Genomic DNA, 21,938 nt, shown 5'->3' with positions numbered 1-21,938 from the left:
GAAAAAAAAACAAAACATTTTTATACAAATGCTCTTGTCATTATACCAGATATGTCCACATTAATATAGTCAAGGAATGGTTTCCATATTCTTTCAAAGGCACTGGTCTTGTGGTGCATGAGACAGGTCAGAAAGTCCAGGGGTATGAATTCCATTAACATCCTGTGCCACCCTGCAACTGAGGGGGTTTTATCTGAAATCCAGTGCTGTAGAATATTTTTCCCAGCACAAAAAGCCACAATACAATTTTTTGTGATATACATCAGGTGCACGGATACTAGGAAGGCCCAGAAGCAGAGAAACCGGGTCAAGTTCAAGCTCCATTTTTGCATTTTAACACAGGACCACAGACAGTGAGTAAGATCATCAATTTCTGTCCTACATTTAGGACAAACTGGAGACACATCCTTTCTATATTTGCTTGGAGCAACATATGCTCTATGCAGTATCTTAAGCTGCAGTGCTCTTGTTCGGTTACAAACTGAAATTTTCCTTGCATTATCCCAGATATCTTCCCACATCTCCTCAGTTATAACGACACCCTGTTCCCTCTCCCAGATCCCCCTCAGTGTCCGAGCACCAGCGTTTGAACGCTCCCTCAGACTGGCATAAAAGGTTGCAAAGGACGCTACTCCTTGAGAGACACACTAGTTTCTCTAGTTGTGTGACTTTTGTATCAGTAAGCAGTGAGGTATCTTTCATGATATAATCTCTGAACTGAAAACACCGAAAAAGATCATTTTTCAATATGCCATATTTCTCCATAACTTGGTTGAAAGACATAAGAATAGAGCCATCAAAAAGATCACCCAAAGAGGAAAGTCCTTTAGCTGAGCAGCCCCTGAAAGCTGTGTTCAGAATCCCTGGGACAAAATTGGGGTTGTCGGCAATTGGAGTGAAGATTGATGTAAGCCCCGGTCTACCTTCCATGCATTGTGTAATCCTCCGTGTCCTAACGGTATTAATTATAATCGGGTAATTGCAGAGCTTTTTGATGCACTTCAGTTTACCAATGAAAAGCAGATTTTTGAGAGGACAGTTAGATAGGGACTTCTCAATGTCAAGCCAAATTGAAGAAGAATCCTCTTTAATCCAATCAGCTATTTATCTTAAATGAGCACTCAACTGATATTTGTTAATGTCTGGGAGATCCAGCCCACCCAAAGCACTTGATAATTGTAGCACTGACATCCTAATCTGTGGTCTTTGTTTACACCAAATTCAATAGTTTTTATTGTGACCCAATACCTTGATAAAGACTGAGCTGAAGTGCTACATAGACACCAGATCCTGCTTGAGAATCCCTTTGAATGTTTAATGAACAGTCAGATGGGAGGGGCTAGTTTGAGGTAGTCTCATTCAGGTGTGATCATTAGCCAGGAGTGCTCCCATCAGGCCTCTGCAGGAATTTCTGACCATGAGCACTGTGGTTTTAGTAAAAGGACGTCTTACCCTAACTCTGAACTCTGTCTTTCCTTTGTGCAGACGTACAACTGCCAGAAAACCCAAACACCATCACCATGGAGAGGCTTCTGAGGAGATGTAGGATCAGATGTCAGCTGGTCAGGGAATGTCTAGCGGAATTCCTTGGGCTGTACATCGCAATTGTGTCTTGTTTAGTTAAATGTAAGAAGCTCTTGAGTTCAACAGGAGCTTCATGTCTATTTTTGTGCAGTGTGAGAACATGTGACTGCAGAAGTATGACTGCAGGGCCAGATCAAGCCAAAGTGAACATCAGTGTCAAAAATGAAAGTTTCACCTATCATTTCTCAAATAAGCTCAATTTTGCCCTCAAGAACTCTATTTTACAGAACTATTTACAAAATGTTAGTATCACTATTAGACAAAAAGATATAACTGATTATGTAAAGTTATACTTCTGATGTACATGTACTTTTAACTTTAATATTTTGTCTTGCTTGTATAAGTGATATTTTAACTCTGAATCTGTAGGAAGTAATTATTCAACAAGAATATAGAAAGGTTATGTACAATCCAATTATTTGTCAAATATGCTGTTATTAGCTGTATATACCACTTCAGCTGCAAAATGTATGTTAAATAAAAGTTTATTAGCGTATCTGTAGTGTTTTAGTTCCAGTCTTTTACTCTGATACTGAACAAAGGTACAAACTGCTGTCCCTGCGTCACAACATATGTGTTCATAAAAACTTATCATTTAACCATTTTTATCCAATATTGATCACAATTGTACTTTAACATCATAATTAAAGCCCCATGTTTCATTTATTTCTTAGGAGAAAAGCATGTTTTGAACATTTGCTTGAAGTGGAAAAAAAAAAGATGTTCATTTTGAGTCCGTGTCATGCAGCAGTAATTTAAGCACATCACCTGATATGATTAAATCCAAATTAAATTCAAGTTTATAGAGCTTGGAACTGGAAATCTGCATAAAAAATATGATTCAGTCAAAGTACTCACTTGCCTAATGTTACACATTTTCAAGGTCTTTTATACAGACTTATTCTTAAATGTTTTTTACCTCCACCAAGGAGGTTATGTTTTTGCCAGGGTTTGTTTGTTTGTCTGTCTGTTAGTGTGCAACATAACTCAAAAAGTTATGGACAGATTTGGATGAAATTTTCAGGGTTTGTTGGAAATGGGATAAGGAAGAAATGATTAAATTTTGGTGGTGATCGGGGGTGGGGGGGCCCACGGGGGGCGCCACTGATCAGCCTTGGCGGAGGTCTGCGCTCTCCGAGTGCTTCTAGTTCTTCATGTATTTGCAGTTAATTGGATCTGGATCTGCAGCCCAGGTCATCACTTCCCAGGGTAACCACAGCGACTACCTCACCATGCAGCTCAGTTCTGCCCTGGGAGCAGTGTTTGGGATACTTGTAGCTCGAGGAGTTTGAGGTAAGCAGTGGGTCGATGCTTGTATAGAGAAGATATTGTTTTCCTCACAGGACTCATGTTTGTTTCCTCTCAGGTGCTCATCTTAATCCGGTCTACTCCATGAGCCTGTGCGTCTTGGGTCAACACCCCTGGAGGAAGCTGCCCTTGTACGTACTGTTGCACCTCCTCGGAGCATTCCTCAGTGCAGCTAGTTTACCTCCAGTGCTATGGTCAGATATCTACAGTTTTTATTTTTGATCTTATCCTTTAAATGAATATGTACTTTGCATTTACATTTTTTTCTTGTTGCTGTAACCTCTTGCTTTTCGCATATTTGTCTTTTATCTTTTTTTTTTTTTTTTTTTTACTTTATTGCCATCACTAAACTGATCAGTACTTATATAACCACAATAGGCAAAGAACAGTAAAAGAAAAGAAAGACACAAAACAAAATCACCTTGATTGTCAGCTTATATCAAGAACAATACAGGTGCTGGCCATATAATTAGAATATCATGAAAAAGTTGATTTATTTCAGTAATTCCATTCAAAAAGTGAAACATACATTATATTCATTCATTACACACAGACTTATATATTTCAAATGTTTATTTCTTTAAATTTTGATGATTATAACTGACAACTAATGAAAACCCCAAATTGAATATCTCAGAAAATTAGAATATTGTGGAAAGGTTCAATATTGAAGACACCAGGTGCCACACTTTAATCAGCTAATTACCTCAAAACACCTGCAAAGGCCTTTAAATGGTCTCTCAGTCTAGTTCTGTAGGCTACACAATCATGGGGAAGACTGCTGACCTGACAGTTGTCCAAAAGACGACCATTGACAACTTGCACAACGAGGGCAAGACACAAAAGATCATTGCTAAAGAGGGTGGTTGTTCACAGAGCTGTGTCCAAGCACATTAATAGAGAGGTGAAGGGAAGGAAAAGATGTGGTAGAAAAAAGGGTGCAAGCAATAGGGATAACCGCATCCTGGAGAGGATTGTGAAACAAAACCCATTCAAAAATGTGGGAGAGATTCACAGAGTGGACTGCAGCTGGAGTCAATGCTTCAAGATCAACCACGTGCAGACGTATGCTAGACATGGGTTTCAGCTGTCGCATTCCTTGTGTCAAGCCATTCTTGAACTGGAAACGGCGTCAGAAGCGTCTCGCCTGGGCTAAAGACAAAAAGGACTGGACAGCTGCTGAGTGGTCTAAAGTTATGTTCTCTGATGAAAGTAAATTTTGCATCTTTGGAAATCAAGGTCCCAAAGTCTGGAGGAAGAGAGGAGAGGCACAGAATCCACATTGCTTGAGGTCAAGTGTAAAGTTTCCACAGTCAGTGATGGTTTGGGGTGCCATGTCATCTGCTGGTGTTGGTCCACTGTGTTTTCTTAGGTCCAAGGTCAACGCAGCTGTCTACCAGGAAGTTTTAGAGCACTTCATGCTTCCTGCTGCTGACCAACTTCATGGAGATGCGGATTTCATTTTCCAACAGGACTTGGCACCTGCACACAGTGCCAAAGCTACCAGTTCCTGGTTTGAGGACCATGGTATCCTTGTTCTTAATTGGCCAGCAAACTCGCCTGACCTTAAGCCCAAAGAAAATCTATGGGGTACTGTGAAGATGAAGATGTGATACGCCAGACCCAACAATGCAGAAGAGCTGAAGGCCACTATCAGAGCAACCTGGGCTCTCATAACACCTGAGCAGTGCCACAGACTGATCGACTCCATGTCACGACGCATTGCTGCAGTAATTCAGGCAAAAGGAGCCCCAACTAAGTATTGAGTACTGTACAGGCTCATACTTTTCATGTTCATACATTTGAGTTGGCCAACATTTCTGGAAATCTTTTTTTGCATCAGTCTTAAGTAATATTCTGATTTTCCGAGATACTGAATTTGAGATTTTCATTAGTTGTCAGTTATAATCATCAAAATTAATAGAAATAAACATTTGAAATATGTCTGTGTGTAATGAATGAATATAATATACAAGTTTCACTTTTTGAATGGAATTACTGAAATCAACTTTTTCATGATATTCTAATTATATGACCAACACCTGTACATCTTCACTAATATAGAAACTAAAAGAAGTCCATCTTCTTATAAATAAGGGTAGTTTTAACCGTAAATATATTTTCCATCGTTGGGACATGTTTACCTTTTTGTATCCATTGAGCTATCGTGGGGGGGGGGGGGGGGGGTCAGGCTGCATCCAATTAATGATAACCATTTTTCCTACAATCATCAGATATGTCAAATATAATATCACCTTGTTTTTATCTTAACTATATGTTTGCTTTTGTTAGTTTTTATTATCCTCCTTTACTTGATCCGCCCAAACACCTTGTAAACTCTGTTTTAATGGTTCTACAGCCTACATAATTTGACAGAAGTTATTTTTAGAACATTAGAAACCTCTTGTCCAGTACAGTTCACTGGCTGGAGGTCATTTTGTGCAGAAGATGAATAGAGTGGGACTCTGATATACAAGTGCATCTCAATAAATTAGAATATCATCAAAGTTTATTTCTTATTTTATTTTTCAGTATTCCGGTTCAAAAAGTGAACCAAAACTTTATATATATCAATTCATCACACAGATGGATACTGTGTGTTGGACATTAGGTGCAAAAGTGCATTGTATAAAGCCAGTACATATTCCCCCATGTTCGTGTTTTAATTTCAGTTTCGTCAGTTTTATACCTCTGCTATTTTCTTGTATCTTTAACATTTTATTTCTGCCACATTCCGGCAGGGAGGGGGAGCCTACGGGCCCTAGATTTTTGTGTTTTTGTGTTACAGCTGTGGTTACTCCTGAATTCCTTCGTAATCCACCCTTTAATGTGCTACAGTATGTATTTGGGATGCTGGTATTTTCTGCAGCTGGGTGACATGTATGGGACTGACTCAAAACAATGTCTATAATGATGGAAACATGTCATTTGACACAATAAAGTATTAGGTAGAAACTAAAGTCTAGAACACACAATAACATTTTTGGTTTTGTGTTTTGCATGAAAAATTCACACCTTCATTGGACTCTAGATTTTGATGTTTAATCTGAATATTTTCCCAGAATGCCCTAAACGTGTCCTGTGTCTTTGTGGATACAGATGCCATCCAGGTGTTTAGTGGAGGTGAACTGTTAGTGGCCAGCCCCACTGCAGGGATCTTTTGCTCCTACCCAACGGACCACCTGAGCTTTTGGGGAGGCCTTGTGGATCAGGTAAGGATCTGTCACTCACATCTGCTTGTCCTACATTTTAACTGAGGCTTTGTCTGGAATCTGTGCAGCACATCATGAAAATTTTAGACTCTGCAATGACCATAAAGGGGCTTTATGTAGTATTTCCACTTCCAATTATTAAAAAAAATTACTCAAAGCTGTTACTGGAATGTTTAGAAGAAAGAGCTGTGAAGTTCTGTCAAAGATGCCAATGTATTGAATTGTCGAGAGATGAACTGAATTCATTTACATAGATGTGACCACAAGAGGGAGTAATGAGTCACATAACTGAATGATACGGACAGCTTTCTGAAATCTTGATATAGAAATTTAATATATTAAAAAAATGGAGCCAAGGGGTTAATACTACATAGAACCCCTTTAAATAAATGTTGAGTATTTTTGTGTGAAGAACTTTAGTTGCAGTCAAACTGAATCATCTTTTAACCTCATAAATCCAGGTGATTGCCACTGTGGTTTTGCTGATCTGTTGCCTGGCTCTTGAGGATCGGAGACAGGCGCTGCTCCCTGATGGACTCACGCCTGTTCTGGTGGGAGCTCTGATTCTCACCACTGGACTCTCCATGGGCTCCAACTGTGGCTTCTCCCTCAACACAGCCAGGGAAGTGTGGAACCCTATAGTAAGACCTTGGTCTGTGCAGGGCTGGAGATGGTTGGTGGTGGGTACCCATAGTGGCCTCCTTTGTGGGCGGGCTGCTGGGAACCTTCATCTATGAGCTGCTGATCGAAGCTCACCATCGGAACACGCCACAAGACGAGCAGAGTCCAGGTCAGGAGCTGGAAGCAGTGGAACTGGAGAAGGTGGTGGATGACTCTGGAAACAACAGGTAAGGAGTCCATTACATAATGGACTAAAGACACTTAATACTATTTAGTCTGAAAGCACTGGAGTTATGTGACCATCTCCAACTGAACATGTAGAATGATTATAATTATTCACTGAATTATATAGGTCACATTTTGATGAATATTAATTAGAGATGCACTGATTGTGAAATTTAGATCCGATAACATGTTTAACACTTTCAGTGCCATGGGCCAATTAAATCGGCTTTACAAAAACAACCTGTAAAGTGCCACGGGCCGATCAGATCGGCTTTGGAGAACACGCCATATTTGTGTACAAACAAACCATCCACCCCCATTTCTTTCTCATATTTCGATGACGTTCTTTCTGTGTCCCCCTTTTGAGACCAAGCAGACGGGAATTTGAGGTCACGCGACCGAATAATATTTTTATATCTTTTTGTTTCTTATTCTCCGGTGTTTCATCAGAGGGAGCCCTCCATGCCGGGGGGCGGCTGTGGACTCCGGGGGCTGTGGCGCCTTCTCTCACTGGGGTCCACTCCTTTCTGGTGGGTGGGGGTCCCAGTTGGCCCTCTCCCACTAGTTGGGATGCGGGGCTGTGTTGCTGGTGCCTGGTCGCCGGGGTCGGCGGCTGCCTCCTGGTGCGGCTGGCTCCCTGAGACAGCGCCTCCTAAATTGATGTTTTACTTTTACTTGTACATTTTTGTTCTGGTCTACCCGTGCTCAGTCAGTCTTCTTAACTATGTGTGAGCTTGTGGGTTTGCATGTATATATGTGTGTGTGTGTGTGTGTGCGGGTGAGTGTGCGGGTGAGTGGGTGGGTGTGGGGCGGTACTGATTTTTAAACTGATATGTAAAGCACTTTGTGCTACAGTTTTTAATGTATGAAAAGTGCTATATAAATAAAGATTATTATTATTATAAATTATGCAAATTACGATCAATAATGAATCAGCTGCGTCCGGTGCGTTTTGAATCTAATCAGCAATCGGTCGGATGTTACCGAGCGGTTTCCTGCAGGATTCTTCAAATATTATAAAAACGACGCGAAATACTGAAAAACAGCCAAATTCTGTGGCACTTTTAAGGCTTATTAGCCCCTTAACTGTCTGGCACTTAAAGAGTTAAAACCTGACGTGTCCTCACCAACACACCCTGCACATATGCAGTTTGGATGGCTCTAACTCTTTTACTGTTTGTGCAATTGGAAAAATTCCAACAGTTTCTAAAACCCAAGACGTTTTACTGGTTCATTACAGTAACTTTACACACACCTGTACTAGAACCTGGAGAAGAAGCCAGTTTAGCAATATTGTAACAAGCAGTAAATTGTAAATGTTTGCTAGATTTTCAAAGATCTGGGAAAAAAAGTGCTCTGGAAAAATGGGCAAATGGACTCACTCATATATTTTCTAATCTTTTTATAGTCAACATAAGAAAAAAAGTCCAGGCAGACCATTTTAGGCTCAGGATTTAAAGGATTAAAGAACACTTAAAACAGGACTAAAACTAATGAAATACTGATGTAAACCTTGTCATATTAAACCTCAAAATAAGATTGATATTGATGAAAAACTGAGGTATATGTAGAAGAATTAATTAGTTTTACATGACAGTGAGACAAAAACCAAAGCAAACTCATTCAAAATCACTTAAATCATCTAAATACTCAAAACAGAAGTAAAACTGATTTAACAAAAAAAAAGAGAGAGATTTATTAAATAATCAGACAAGTTTCAGATAAAACTATGACTGATATTAAGAAAAACTTAAGTAAATTAGTTAATTCATCTAAGTAACACTTAAAGCAGGAGTAAAAGTGACAAAAACCTGATGTAAACAATGTCAGATTATTTAAAAAACTCAAACTAAGACTTATTGAAGAAAATCAGTTAGCCTATATTTAGAATAAGTTTTACATGAAACTGAGACAAACACCAAAGCAAAACTCATCCAAAATCAGACTAAGACTGATTTTGAAAAAAAAAAAAAAAAAAAAAAAAACTAACAAAAAACAAAACTGAATAACACTTATAGCAGAACTAAAACTAATGAAATACTGATGTAAAACCTTGTCATATTATTTAAAAAAAACCTCAAAATAAGACTGATATTGAAGAAAAACTGAGGTATATTTAGAAGAATTAATTTTACATGACAATGAGACAAAAACCAAAGCAAAACTCATCCAAAATTACTCAAATCATCTAAATAATACTCAAAAGAGGAGTAAAACTGATAAAAATAGAAATTTATTCAATGATCTGAAAAGTTTTAGATAAAGCTAAAACATATTGAAGAAAAAATTAGGTATATTTGGAAGAATTAATTCATTTTAAATGAAACTGAGACAAAACCAAACCAAAACTGATCTAAAATTATTGACACCATTTTCAAAAGCTAAAAGCAAACACATCACCCTGCTCTGAAACAAACCACATTCAAATTACATGAGTTTAATAACAGAATTAGAAATTTGCTTGAAAAAGTTTGGGAAGATTCAATGCTAACTTTATTTTCATATTTCACAGCGAAGTTGACCTGGAACCCTCGGAGCAGAGTGGCGCCCCTCTGCACTCCGACAGATGGGGAAGCCATAGCGAAGGAGACGTCGTCGATGGACCGTGGAGGACGACCAGGACCAGCCCCCATTTCCCCATTTTGTTTTGTTTTAGACTGCAGGACCTGTGCGTCTGGCCGGGCCTGCACCAGGATGTACCTGGATTTATTTACAGTTCAAAATGTTATTGTTCTTTTCTGGTTTTATTTGCAGTTTAAAACGTCATTGTTCTTTTAGTTACGGCCTCTGGAAGCGTCTTGCGCTGGGGGTCATCTTAATCATATGTAAATAGTTCATTTGTTATGATGTTGACACCAGGCCATTGTTTTTGTGCATTTTGCATATTTATTTATTTATTGGGGCCCGTTAGTGTCGTGTTAGAGTAGTTGATATAGTTATATAGAATTGTAATAGAATTAGATTTATGATTTGTTGCGTCTCTCCTTATCCCAGCCCCCCACCCCTCTCTCTCTTCTACTGGTCATGGCAGATGACAATCCTCCAGGAGTCTGGGTCTGCTCGAGGTTTCCCCAAGTTTTTCCTTGCCACAGTCACACTAAGTGTTTGTTCCTGAAGGATTATATTAAATTCTGTAAATTGGCTTTACAGACTAATTGGCTGATTGAATTGGAATTTATATTTTAATTAATATTTTGGTCAATTGTTTATTATATATGTATTTTTCTAAATGTATTTAATTGGTTAACAACATTCAGTGCTTGCATAAAGATCCAAATGACCAGCTTCAGTTAAAACCATCCACTGATCTAAACTGTTTAATACCTGTTCATCTACTAATTCTATCAATATATGTAATTAATAAACAGATTAAAATCAGCACAGACAAAAGACATGGACAGGTACTCCCAGCACCTAACTGATTATGATTAAAATAGACTAAAAATAAAAGATAAAAAGCATCCATCCATTATCTGCCACTTATCCGGGGCCGGGGCGTGGGGGCAACAGTCTAAGCAGAGATGCCCAGACTTCCCTCTCCCAAGACACCTCCTCCAGCTCTTCCGGGGGGGATCCTGAGGCATTCCCAGGCCGGTCGAGAGACATAGTCTCTCCAACGTGTCCTAGGTCTTCCCTGAGTGGAGGAGTTCAAGTATCTCGGGGTCTTGTTCACGAGAGAGGGAAGGATGGAGCGTGAGATTGACAGACGGATCGGTGCAGCGTCTGCAGTGATGCAGTCGCTGTATCGGTCAGTTGTGGTGAACAAGGAGCTGAACCGAAAGGCGAAGCTCTCAATTTACCAGTGAATCTACGTTGCTACCCTCACCTATGGTCATGAGTTTTGGTCATGACCGAAAGGACAAGATCCCAGATACAAGCGGTCGAAATGAGTTTCGTCCGCAGGGTGGCTGGGCATACCCTTAGGGATAGGGTGAGGAGCTCAGTCACCAGGGAGGAGCTCAGAGTAGAGCCGCTGCTCCTTCACATCGAGAGGGGTCAGCTGAGGTGGCTCAGGCATCTGTTTTGGATGCATCCTGGATGCCCCCCTGGGGAGGTGTTCTGGGCATGTCCCACCGGGAGGAGGCCTCAGGGAAGATAAAAAGCAGATTGAAATGAATAAGTTACCAAATATCACTACAAATAGCAATATATAAAACCTGTAAAAACATAATCTGATGAGACAATATAATACAATAGATAGATAATAGGCCTGTAACGGTACACATACCGAACCGTTTCAGTATGCACCTGTTTGGTTCGGTACACAGCTGTACCACAACAGCACAGTATGTTGAGAAAAAGAAAAAGGAACGAAAGACGTTGTTCGATGTGGAACTTTAAATCCGCGCAAGTTCCACAAAGACATACTGAAGGAGTGCACAATGACCCAAAATATGAAATAGCAGCTGTAATAAGGTAAAAAAAACAAAAAACAAAAAACAACAAATATGAAATCAACCTGAAGGGAAGAGACTGAAGACGCTCTGCCAGCATTACAGTCCCGTTTGGGATCACTATGGGCTCAGGTGAAAGACAACAAGGAAAGAGAAAATAAGACAAATGCTGTTTGGCCCCTATGAACTACGGTAGTTCTGAACACTTACACTAGCTCTGTCTCTGTCTCTCTCTCTCAGTCTGTCTGTCTCTCTCTCACACACACACAGTATAATAGAGGAACAGAATCCGGGAGTTGGACGTTGAAAGTATGGAAAGTTTCACTTTCATTTCACGCCAGCATTAGTTATGGACCGATGTATATAACTGCGCCCACACCCACCCCCCCAACACACACACAAAAAACACCCCCCCCCGTGTTTGACAAATCACACGCTGTACAAACACGCACACACAAAATGGCCTAAACAGTTAGCTGTCCTAAAATAATTAGGTTAAATTATTTGTCAATGTTGCTCTTAAGTTTGTTACAAGTGAATCCCAGATTGCCCTTTTGTTAATGTTGCACATCATGTGGAATTTTTTTGTTGTTATTTCTATGCAGAATGTGAACTGACAGAAATGTGATTAGATTTTTGTTGTTTGGTCAAAACTACCTTTCAGGGAAAAGTGCAATACTAATGTTTAAAATACATTTAGTAATATTTTATTTATTTTATTTTCTATTTGATTTGCAGCAGCAGAATTATATTATTCCTGCTTTTCTATATTCTATTATCTCCAAAAATTGGTGGAAAAATTTTCAAAAATTCATAAATGCATTAAAGACATTTGAGGGGTTTTCTTTCTGACCTTACTGAACTGGAAAAAAAAAAAAAAACCTTGGCTTTCAAAACCTAAAACATACCGAAAATTTTGTGTACCATTACAGGCCTAATAAATAAATGCTAAATAAATTATGACCAGGTTAAAAAAAAATCCAAAAAGAGCTATTACATATGACCCATTTGGACATTGGATCAATGACAGTGGATGGACACACTCAGTTTAGATTTAGTTGATAATAGATTCAGTTGAAAATAGGAGTGTGTATCGGCAAGAATCTGGCGATACCATACAAATCACAATACTAGGATCACGATATGATATACCGCAACATATCACAATACTGTTAAAAACGCCATTTTTAAAAAAATTTTTTTAAATGATTTCCTGGAAGAACTGAATTACACCTGAAATATGCACAAATACTACACACATTTTTATTTGATCACAACAGGATCTAATGCTACATCACAAAATGTTCCTGTGTTAAAACTTAAATTATGTTTTACAGACATTACAGTTTAAGATCCTGCTCAAATGTTCGTAATCTATTAGTTCATACCTAACATCATAACATTTTTTTTTAGTTCAATCCCAAACAAAGGAACTAACATCTGGCTCTCAGACAGTAAAAAGTGCTTTTAGGATGCTTCAAATAACCATTATTTAATAAAACAGTGTTAAATAATAATAAATTATAAACAAGGAAAAAAAAAAAAAAACAACCTCCGCAATATCTGCATTTGAATAAATACCTAAAAATATTGATACAGTAGTTTTTAATATCAATACAGTATTGTGAAACGAATTATCGCGATATATTGCAGAACCAATATTTTCTAACACCCCAGTTGAATTAAAAAAAAAAAAAAAAAAAAAGCTTTCTCTGTTTCTGATATAATATCCCCCAACTTTACTCTTAACTTTTATGAACATGTACATCAGGGGTGGCCAACCCTGGTCCTGGAGAGCCACTATCCTGCAAGTTTTATATGTTTCCCTCTTCCAGCACACCTGACCGTCGTTATCAGGCTTCTGCAGAGCTTGATGATAGGCTTTTCATGTGAATCAGGTGTGTTGGAGGAGGGATACATCTAAAACATGCAGGATAGTGGCTCTCTAGGACCAGGGTTGGCCACCCCTGATCTACATGTTCCATTAATTATTTAGAGAAAAAGCCCAAAATATATATAGGATAAAAATTAATGATAATAATAATAATAATAATAATAATAATAATAATAATAGAAATATAATATAAATGGTGATAAATTACTTATGAAAGGTAATATAATAGAGTAATAATAATATTATTATTAATATTAATGTAATAATAAGTAGAGAAAAATTCATTTAGAAGCTGTAATAATAATAATAATAATAATAAAAGTAATAATACTACTACAAGTATCACTGGGTCTTTATGAATTAAAAAATTACCACCAAAATGTATACTTAATAAATCGGTTAAATGTATAGTTTCAATGCAAAAAAAAAAAAAAAAAAAAAAAAAAAATATATATATATATATATATATCAAACATAAACTTAACATCACTTATTGACACATATCAAAAACAAACTCAAATGGGTACCCAATCAGTTATCAAACTCACGGTGCAGGCCTGAATCGAAGCTCGTGAGCGTTGCAGCCAGAAACTACAAAATGGCCGACTCACGCTCTCGCGCCAGAAAAAAAACCCTCACAGGTAAGATGGATGCCGTCCTCCATGCACCGCGCAGCGCAAATGGAAAGGATGGAGAGATGTCCTCAATGTAGCACGGTGAAACACAGGTGAATAGCATCCCTCGTTATCCACGGACCCGCAGTTCAGTTCCCGAATCTCCCGATGCACAGCTGAATAGGCAGGACAACAGGCTGATGAACGTCCACACAGTCCAAAGCCGGTGGCCATAAGCTAATCAGGCCGACTAGCTCAAAGCTGCTAGCTCGTTGGAGACTTCACCACAGTCCACATAAATCGCTCATAAACACTCTTAAATTACTGCAACTGCTCCTGTAAGAGTCACTGGTAGTTTCTCTATGCACCTTTACAGAAATGTCCCAAAAGTTGATGTTTTACCAACTTTCCCTGCCGCGAACACAGTGTAAAAGCATCCGCTCCGTCCTCCTTCTTTCTCCATCTGTCTTCCCGCTTCACCTTACTACGTCACATCCTGTTTCTTTCTATGTCACATCCTGACAACTGATTGAGTTATGAAAACAAACGACAAATAAAAAATTCAAAAACATTCGTGTAGTCTCTTTTTACATTCATATAAACTTTTTAAAAGACATTTCAACATATTTTTTCCCACAAAATTATGAATATTTTAAATGGCATTTTCAATTAAAAAAAGGCACATTACACAATATCCTTTTCTCTTGTAAAATAGCATAGCTTCATTGCTGGCTGAATTTTAACCCTTTATAAACCTGTATGCTATTTATTAACATTAATTTGTTCATTATTCAGATATTTATTAAGCTTTGAACCTATTTATGAATACAGTTATATGTTCTTAACTATGAAGTTCAACAGGGTTACATATATATAGATATACACCTATTTTGTATTTCTCACCCATATCACTTTAAAGTCAGATTTGTCTGCCAGGCCACTTTCCTTACAGTTCTCCTCAGCAGTCTGGATGTGAGGCATTGATACACCCACCACAGCAAACACACACCAATCAAATCAATTCTTTTTTGTCAAGTACAGATGCAACAATTTGAAAGAATTAGCATTCATTGGCTCTTAAAATTTAAAGAGCTAAGAGGTTCAAACCTTAAATGGCTCATTTTATCTGATATCACCCTATATATGCCAAAATAAATCAATATATATGAGGCAACACTATCATATACATTCAAAACATCAGATAACCAGCATTTTTGTCATTTGTTTTCCAGTTCATCTCATTAAAGTATGTAAGACTTAGTCCAATTAATGAGGCAGATAATAAAAAAAAACTGTAGACTAGTGTAATAGACTGACAATGAAAAAGATTAAAAGAAAAAGGAGCAACAATTGCAGTAAATAATTGACTTTATAGTAAAATCTTTTTATTCAAAAGCATCCAAAGTAGAATCCTTTTTTCATAAACATCTGCATACACATAAAAGGGACAAATTGGATAAACAGTCACCAGAGAAACATACAAAACGAGCCACCTTTCATTACTTAGAAGACAAAACAAGATTCTAACTTGAGCGCCAAACTCCACCCTTCATCCATTTCAAAGTCCTCAAATGTGAAAAAAAGTTGCATAACTTCAACACATCACAAATAAAAAATTAAAAAATAAAAAAAAATGTCCGTATTTGAGGAACCTGCTGTCTAAAGGGTAAAGAATGCCGCTGACTGTAAAGGTGAAATACTTGGACAATGGTACAGGAAGGGGGGTTGGCCTCTGTGAGTCATACAATAACACTCTAAAACGTGTTAGCTTCACAAACTTGGATTAAAAAGGTGATTTTTTCCCACCTCATTTCACACCATTTAAAGAAAAGACTCAACTTCATTAGAAACTTGGGACTTCATTAATCTAAAGCTTAAATGCAGTTTTTATTCATCAAAGCTCATCTGTTCAACATTTGAAAAATATTGAAGTCCTTCCCTACAGATGAATTTGTATAATATTTATTGTTTATAGTTCAGTCATATATAAAAAAAAAAAAAAAAAAGAAAAACAGCAAAAACAAGTCAATATGTACGATTAGGATCATAAACAAGGACACATTTTCACATTCATGGAAATCAAAGTTATGCTATTTGCAGACATATGGCCAAATATGTCACCAGCTCTGTGCATAATGCTTTCATTTGTTCCCCCTCACATATCTATTGTGTTTGTTACTGTCAAACCCAGTTTTTGCATTGCACTTTGGATGCAAAGTAAAACAGACACTGTCTTCAAACTATAAAGGTAGCAGCTTAGTACAGTACAAACATGAGAAATACAACAAAAGCACAAACAGAACCATTATAGACACACTCAGAAACTCTGCCTAAACCTTCCATTTTTCACTCTTTGACATTCCTAAATACAACATAATCGACCCATTAAACAAATGGCAACTTAGCCGACAGCGGCCATGATTCTTCAGTCCTGTCTCTACACAGATACGAGTCAGTGATGACAACATTGTGGGTTTTAAAGTGAGGAACAGGAGACAGTTTCTATCTCTGGAGCAGGACCTGTAGCAGTGATGCACAAGTGTCCAGTTAACTCTGCATCACTTATCTAAATTCTCCATTTAAACAGTTATATTTAGCAGATAACATCTCGATGGACAAAACATCAGTAGTCAGGAAAGACATACCTTAAATATGGCTGGTGGTTAATTAATAAACAATGCAATGATACAGACTTTAAAAAAAAAAAAAAGAAAAAGTTAACAGTGATTTTTCTGTTGTTAGCACAGCATTAACTGATCAAGAGCAAACTGACATCGTAAAGCATCCATATAGAAATGGGACATTTCATTCACTGCACTGAATTTTTTTGGGAAGACCAATCTTCTGGTCAGGCTGGCATAGTTACTTTTACATTCATGGGAACTAGACTGTTAACTATGGTAAGGTACTACCTCATACGGGTGTGTGCACACACCAGCAGCAGAGGGACACAAGACACGAAGGACTGGAACTGTTTTACAATCAAGCTAAGAAAGGCCCTAGAACAATGCTATACCCCATTAGGTTTGTTTGCGCTCCATCATCCATCTTGAAAAAGGTAAAAATCTAAAAAAAAATTTTGTCATCATTTAAAAAAAAAAAAAAAAAGTTTGACGTACTTAGAAAATAATTTTTTGCACCTTTGACTCATTTTAGCAAGTACAGTTTACAAAAAGTAATCTGCTATAAAAAGGAAAAAAAATGCTTATGGCATTTTGGTTTTCAAATAAGAGTTTGATAGACACTATTTGCACAAAAAAAATCTTGTAAGAACAAGAAGACATTAATTATAAGTTTTTGTGCTGCGAGAAAAAAGTATTGTGTCCTTGTGGCCAAAGTGAGAAGTTTAATTATTGATATATTTATTGAAACGCTTCATAGATCTGCTACAAAAGCAGAAACTGCATTGTGGCCCCAAGAGCGGACAAGGCACTAAACTGATATAAATTAGTGTTCTGCGTTGAAAAACAATAACAGAAAGAGGACATGAGAGAACTTAAAAATATGAATATGTACATAAACAGAAAAAAAAAATACTAGGTGGGTCACAGTGATACCATCTGAACAGGGAGGTGTCTTTTACTAGAGGTGAGAGGACAGCACTGCATGAACAGAGCCATCTTTAGTGGAGTTGAGAAAAACAAACGGCACTTTTTGAAGTCCCAGTCCTCACCTGCTTGGACAGAAGCAGGGGTCACTGGATGTCCAGTCTGCCGGACTGGACACCACAGCTCCACTGAAACGACGACAGCTGGTAGTTACAAGGGACTGTGCCGTTGACGTTTTCCTCAAAGTACTGGAATAATCGGTACCACTGTGCCCGGGAAAAAGGGTTACTCTGAGATGTCTCCTTTAGTGACTGAAACAAAAACAAAATAAAAAAATCTAGGTTAACATACAATGTAGATGCAAACTGTTAAAATATCAGATCACAGAGTATAGGAATGTATCAACACTGATATCCTACATTAATTCTATTGCAATTCATACATCCAATCTTAGTTTATTGATTCAGTGAGTCAGTGGTGCCCCCCCCCCAGCCCAACTGTTGAAAAACGTGCGCTAAAATGCCCTCTTGGGAGCCAAAACCCGTGCTTAAGTGCCCTCTTAGGAGCCAATATGCATGCTTAAGTGCTCTAACTACTGGCCATAAAACTGCACATTTAGAGGACAGATGTTGTCGCCAATCGTTCAACTATGCAAGTAGGCTAACATTATGAAAGGCTAACGTTATGAAAGGCTAGCGTTATCCTGTGTTTGCCTCATGTTGAATACATTTACATTCATGCAGCTGCTTGTGTGCTCCTGATCAAGTCATGATAATTTTATAATAGTGAGCAAATACTACTGATGGATTTTTGGGTAAACTTAATAGAATAGTCTGACATGTCACTGTTTCTAAAACAGGGTGTTTTTCTGGACTACTTAAAAAAAAAAAAAAGAGGAAAAATTTTAGAGTATACCCACTTCTCCAGGGCCACTACACCACTGCCTACAGAAGACTAAAATGCATTCCTTGGGCAGAAGAAAAAAATTCTAATATTTTTGTGTACAAGGAACTAATACCTGAGCAAATAACTGATTAATAAATAAAGGTGAGCAAGACAAAATAGCAATTGCCATATACACTAGCAATAACAAAATAAGTTCAATATGTACTGCTCAAAAAGGACTGAGAAGAAGAAACTTATTACATTCCACCCCTTGTTAATAGAACAAGTATTGTGACTTGTGAAGTATTGTGAATGATGAATAGTAAACTAACTGACTTTAAATGGATCAAATGACTTGATGACTTATTACTCTGTTTTTTATTTCAACGCATTTTCATCTCTTCTTTATTCAATAGCGAGTGGAATAAATGTTTTGCTATTTGTATTTCTTTCATCCCTCATTAAACTGGATAGAGAATAGCTTCATTAATATTATAATGTGTGAACTTACCTTCTTACCTTACCAAAGGTAAGGAGGTCAATCAGCGAATTCATGTTTTATGTATGTAGTAATTTATAGAAGTATGGATAATTGCTTTCCCAAGCTTTTTTGCTGGCATTCACACTATGAAGCTATATATTTATAAGTTGTATTAATACTCCCACATTATACAACACAGTAGGGGTGTGAGTGCAGGTATAGAAAAGGTTCATACAGGGGTCAGTTTACCTATTTGTTGTGTTGCGTAGATCTAGACAGAACTGGAAATGTCTTCTCATACAATGACCAAATAATAAAATACAAATAAAAGATGGGGAAAAAAGTCTTACCAGCAAATAAAACAAATGAATGATTAGTCTCTGCTTATATTGTTACAACACATTGCACATTATCTCCATTATTAACCATAAACCTATGCAGCAATAACTGAGATGCAATAACTAGACAGCTGACTCATACTAGTGGTGTTGTCTGGTGTCACATGTCAGGTGAGGGCAGCAGGACGGAGCAGCCAACACGGTCCATCACAGACAAACAGCACAGCTCCAGGGAATATGTCAATCCTAATCACAGCACAGAACAGCAGCAGCAGCAGCAGCCAGTGGGAAGGAGAGCCAAAGAGAAAGAGAATCAGCAAGTGAGGAGTGAAGAGGCGGCGTCAGCAAGGACACACAGCGCAACAGACAGAGGAAACGATGGGAGAGTTTGGAGAACCACAGATCTGAGCGGTGAACATCACAGGAGGGGTAGTGTGAGGAAAGACGAGGAGTTAAAAAGGAGTTTGAAACTGAACGATAAGCAAGACATGCAGAGGATAACATTCCTGTACATGACAAGATGGATATTCAGCAAAGTGTCAACATTAGCTAAGAACAATAAATGAATAAATGTGTATGCCAATACATGTTATGAACATAACACATATAAACCTTGACAACACTCAACCTGAGCGGCCATATTTGTTGTTTCTTTCAACCTTCGGTAATGACTCATAGCAGCTTTTGATGGATTAGTGCCCTAAACCTACACTATTTCCATTATAGCTATGGAACGTATGGCTGTTGTATTTATGATGGCATAGTGGTGCAGTGGTTAGCACTATCGCATCCAGACTGATCTCATGAAATGTCACGCCAGTTCTTATGGCATTTGGCGTGCTATACATATGCATTTTCATCCTTTCATGTGTTATTCAATGCCATTTGATCGCATGTCAATGTACGCCAAGATCTTTGGTTCACATATCCGTAACCAGGGTGCGATTTGGTCAGATTATGGTCAGGCTAGTCTTATGGTCAGGCTAGTTCAAACCAGACTGAACCCACAGTTCAGTCTAAGCTGCCCTAGGAGCAAGAATGCTGGGGGAAGTACAGGCACTGAGTCCTATCTCCTGTTTCTGGTTCTACATACCATTCTGGTCTGCACTTATATTTTTAATCTTTAGCCAACTTAGTTTGTGCAGTACTATTCACCTGGTGTCCCCTTTCCCCACTCCCCTCTGGGGGAGTGGCTACTTTTTCAGTTGTAAACCGCTTGGGAGCCAATGATGACAGGATCTGCGCTGACCCATCTGTGTCCTGCCCTGTCCTGTGTCCTGACCCCCTCCCCCACCTGTCTGGATGGATGTCCTCGGCCTCACCACTGTGGATGGGCCTCCTCGCTCCTGCCTGTCTCATCCAGCGGGATGGACCCCCCATGTGTCCACCCTACTGCATCCTTGCAGACTAGAACTACATCTGCAAATGGACGTCCATCAGTCCTGGTGCATCTATAGCCTGTCCGTCCATGGGAGTGGATCTCTCCTTCACTGTGGTTCTCCCCGAGGTTTCTCCCTTTTCCCACTGGGTTTGAGTTTTCCTTGCCGAGAAGGAGGGTCTAAGGACGGGGGATGCCCTGGACACTACTCATTTTCTTGCTGTTTATTTGACTGTTGTTTATTCCAACTGACTCTGTAAAGCCCTTTGAGATAACCTTGTTGTGATATTGGGCTATACAAATAAAGTTGAATTGAATTGAATTGAATTTGTTGGGGCAGGATGGGGGGGATCAGCCTCCCCTCTGGTATTTACATCCGTACTGCTGCTCAATGAATTTCATCCTGGGGGGGGGGGCAACCAAACAGTGTAAATAACAGGCAGGTTGTGACTTAGTTTTCTAACACCTATATCCTACATCACTGGCACTAACATTCCTCTGAACCGAACTGTCGACAGTCTCAGAATTCACGAACATCCCCATGCACTGAGGCACCGTAAAGGGGTGGGGGGGTGGAGGGTGTGTGTGACAAATTAATGGGCCCAGCCTTTGTGTGTCCAGTGGATGCAGGTTAGAAGTTGTGAAAACTTTGTGTAAGATTTGTTGTATAATAGAGGAATAGAACCCAGGAGTTGGACGTTGAAAGTATGTAAAGTTTCACTTTCATTTAACGCTAGCGTTAGTTATATTAGTTATGCACTGCACCCCCACTTATATAACTGGCCCCCCGCTCCGACATAAAACAAAAAATAAACACCCCCCCTCTGTTTTTTTGACAAATTGCACCCTGTTCGTAACCCCAAACCCTAACCCTAACTGCTAATCGCGTGGTATTTTATGTGGCGTGAACATACACACTTAAAGCTTATAATACGTATAACACGCCAATTAAAAGTGGTGTGTTATCTGTACACAAGTCGTGATATCACATTGTCTCATCATAGTAAGAGGGTGGGCCTTTTTATGTGGAGTTTGCCTGTTTTCCCCATGCCTGCGTGGGTACATCCTGCTCACTCCACCATCCAAACACATGCACCTAAATAAATCAATCTCAGTGGCCCATAGGTGTGAATGTGAGCATGACTGGCTGTTCGTGTGCATGTGTCAGCCCTGTGATGAACTAGTGACAGATCCAGGATGTACCCCACCTTCACCCATAGGGAACTGCAATAGCCTCGAGCACCCCCATGACCCTCACAAGGACAAATCGGTTCAGAAAATGAATGGATGTTGCATTTACATTTATGTTGTGACAGTCTGGTAAAAGTGCAGATTACCACCCACACAAGAATTCTAGCTGTTGTTCCAGACTCTTCCTTGTATTTTTTATGAACCTGATATTTTGGATATACTGCTGGCCATGACATGGAATAAAAACAAAACAAACAAAAAAAAA

At 38.6% G+C, this 21,938-nt stretch overlaps 1 pseudogene; it reads left to right on the top strand.

Annotated features, from left to right (window-relative positions):
- The first annotated feature begins 1,520 nt into the window (after positions 1–1,520).
- LOC115428856 (aquaporin-10-like) lies at positions 1,521–19,670 on the top strand (annotated as a pseudogene).
- The last annotated feature ends 2,268 nt before the right edge of the window (positions 19,671–21,938 follow it).

This window comes from Sphaeramia orbicularis, chromosome 11, assembly GCF_902148855.1.
Source record: "Sphaeramia orbicularis chromosome 11, fSphaOr1.1, whole genome shotgun sequence".
Taxonomy (NCBI): Eukaryota; Metazoa; Chordata; class Actinopteri; order Kurtiformes; family Apogonidae; genus Sphaeramia; species Sphaeramia orbicularis.
This window is presented reverse-complemented; position numbering and strand designations above follow the sequence as displayed.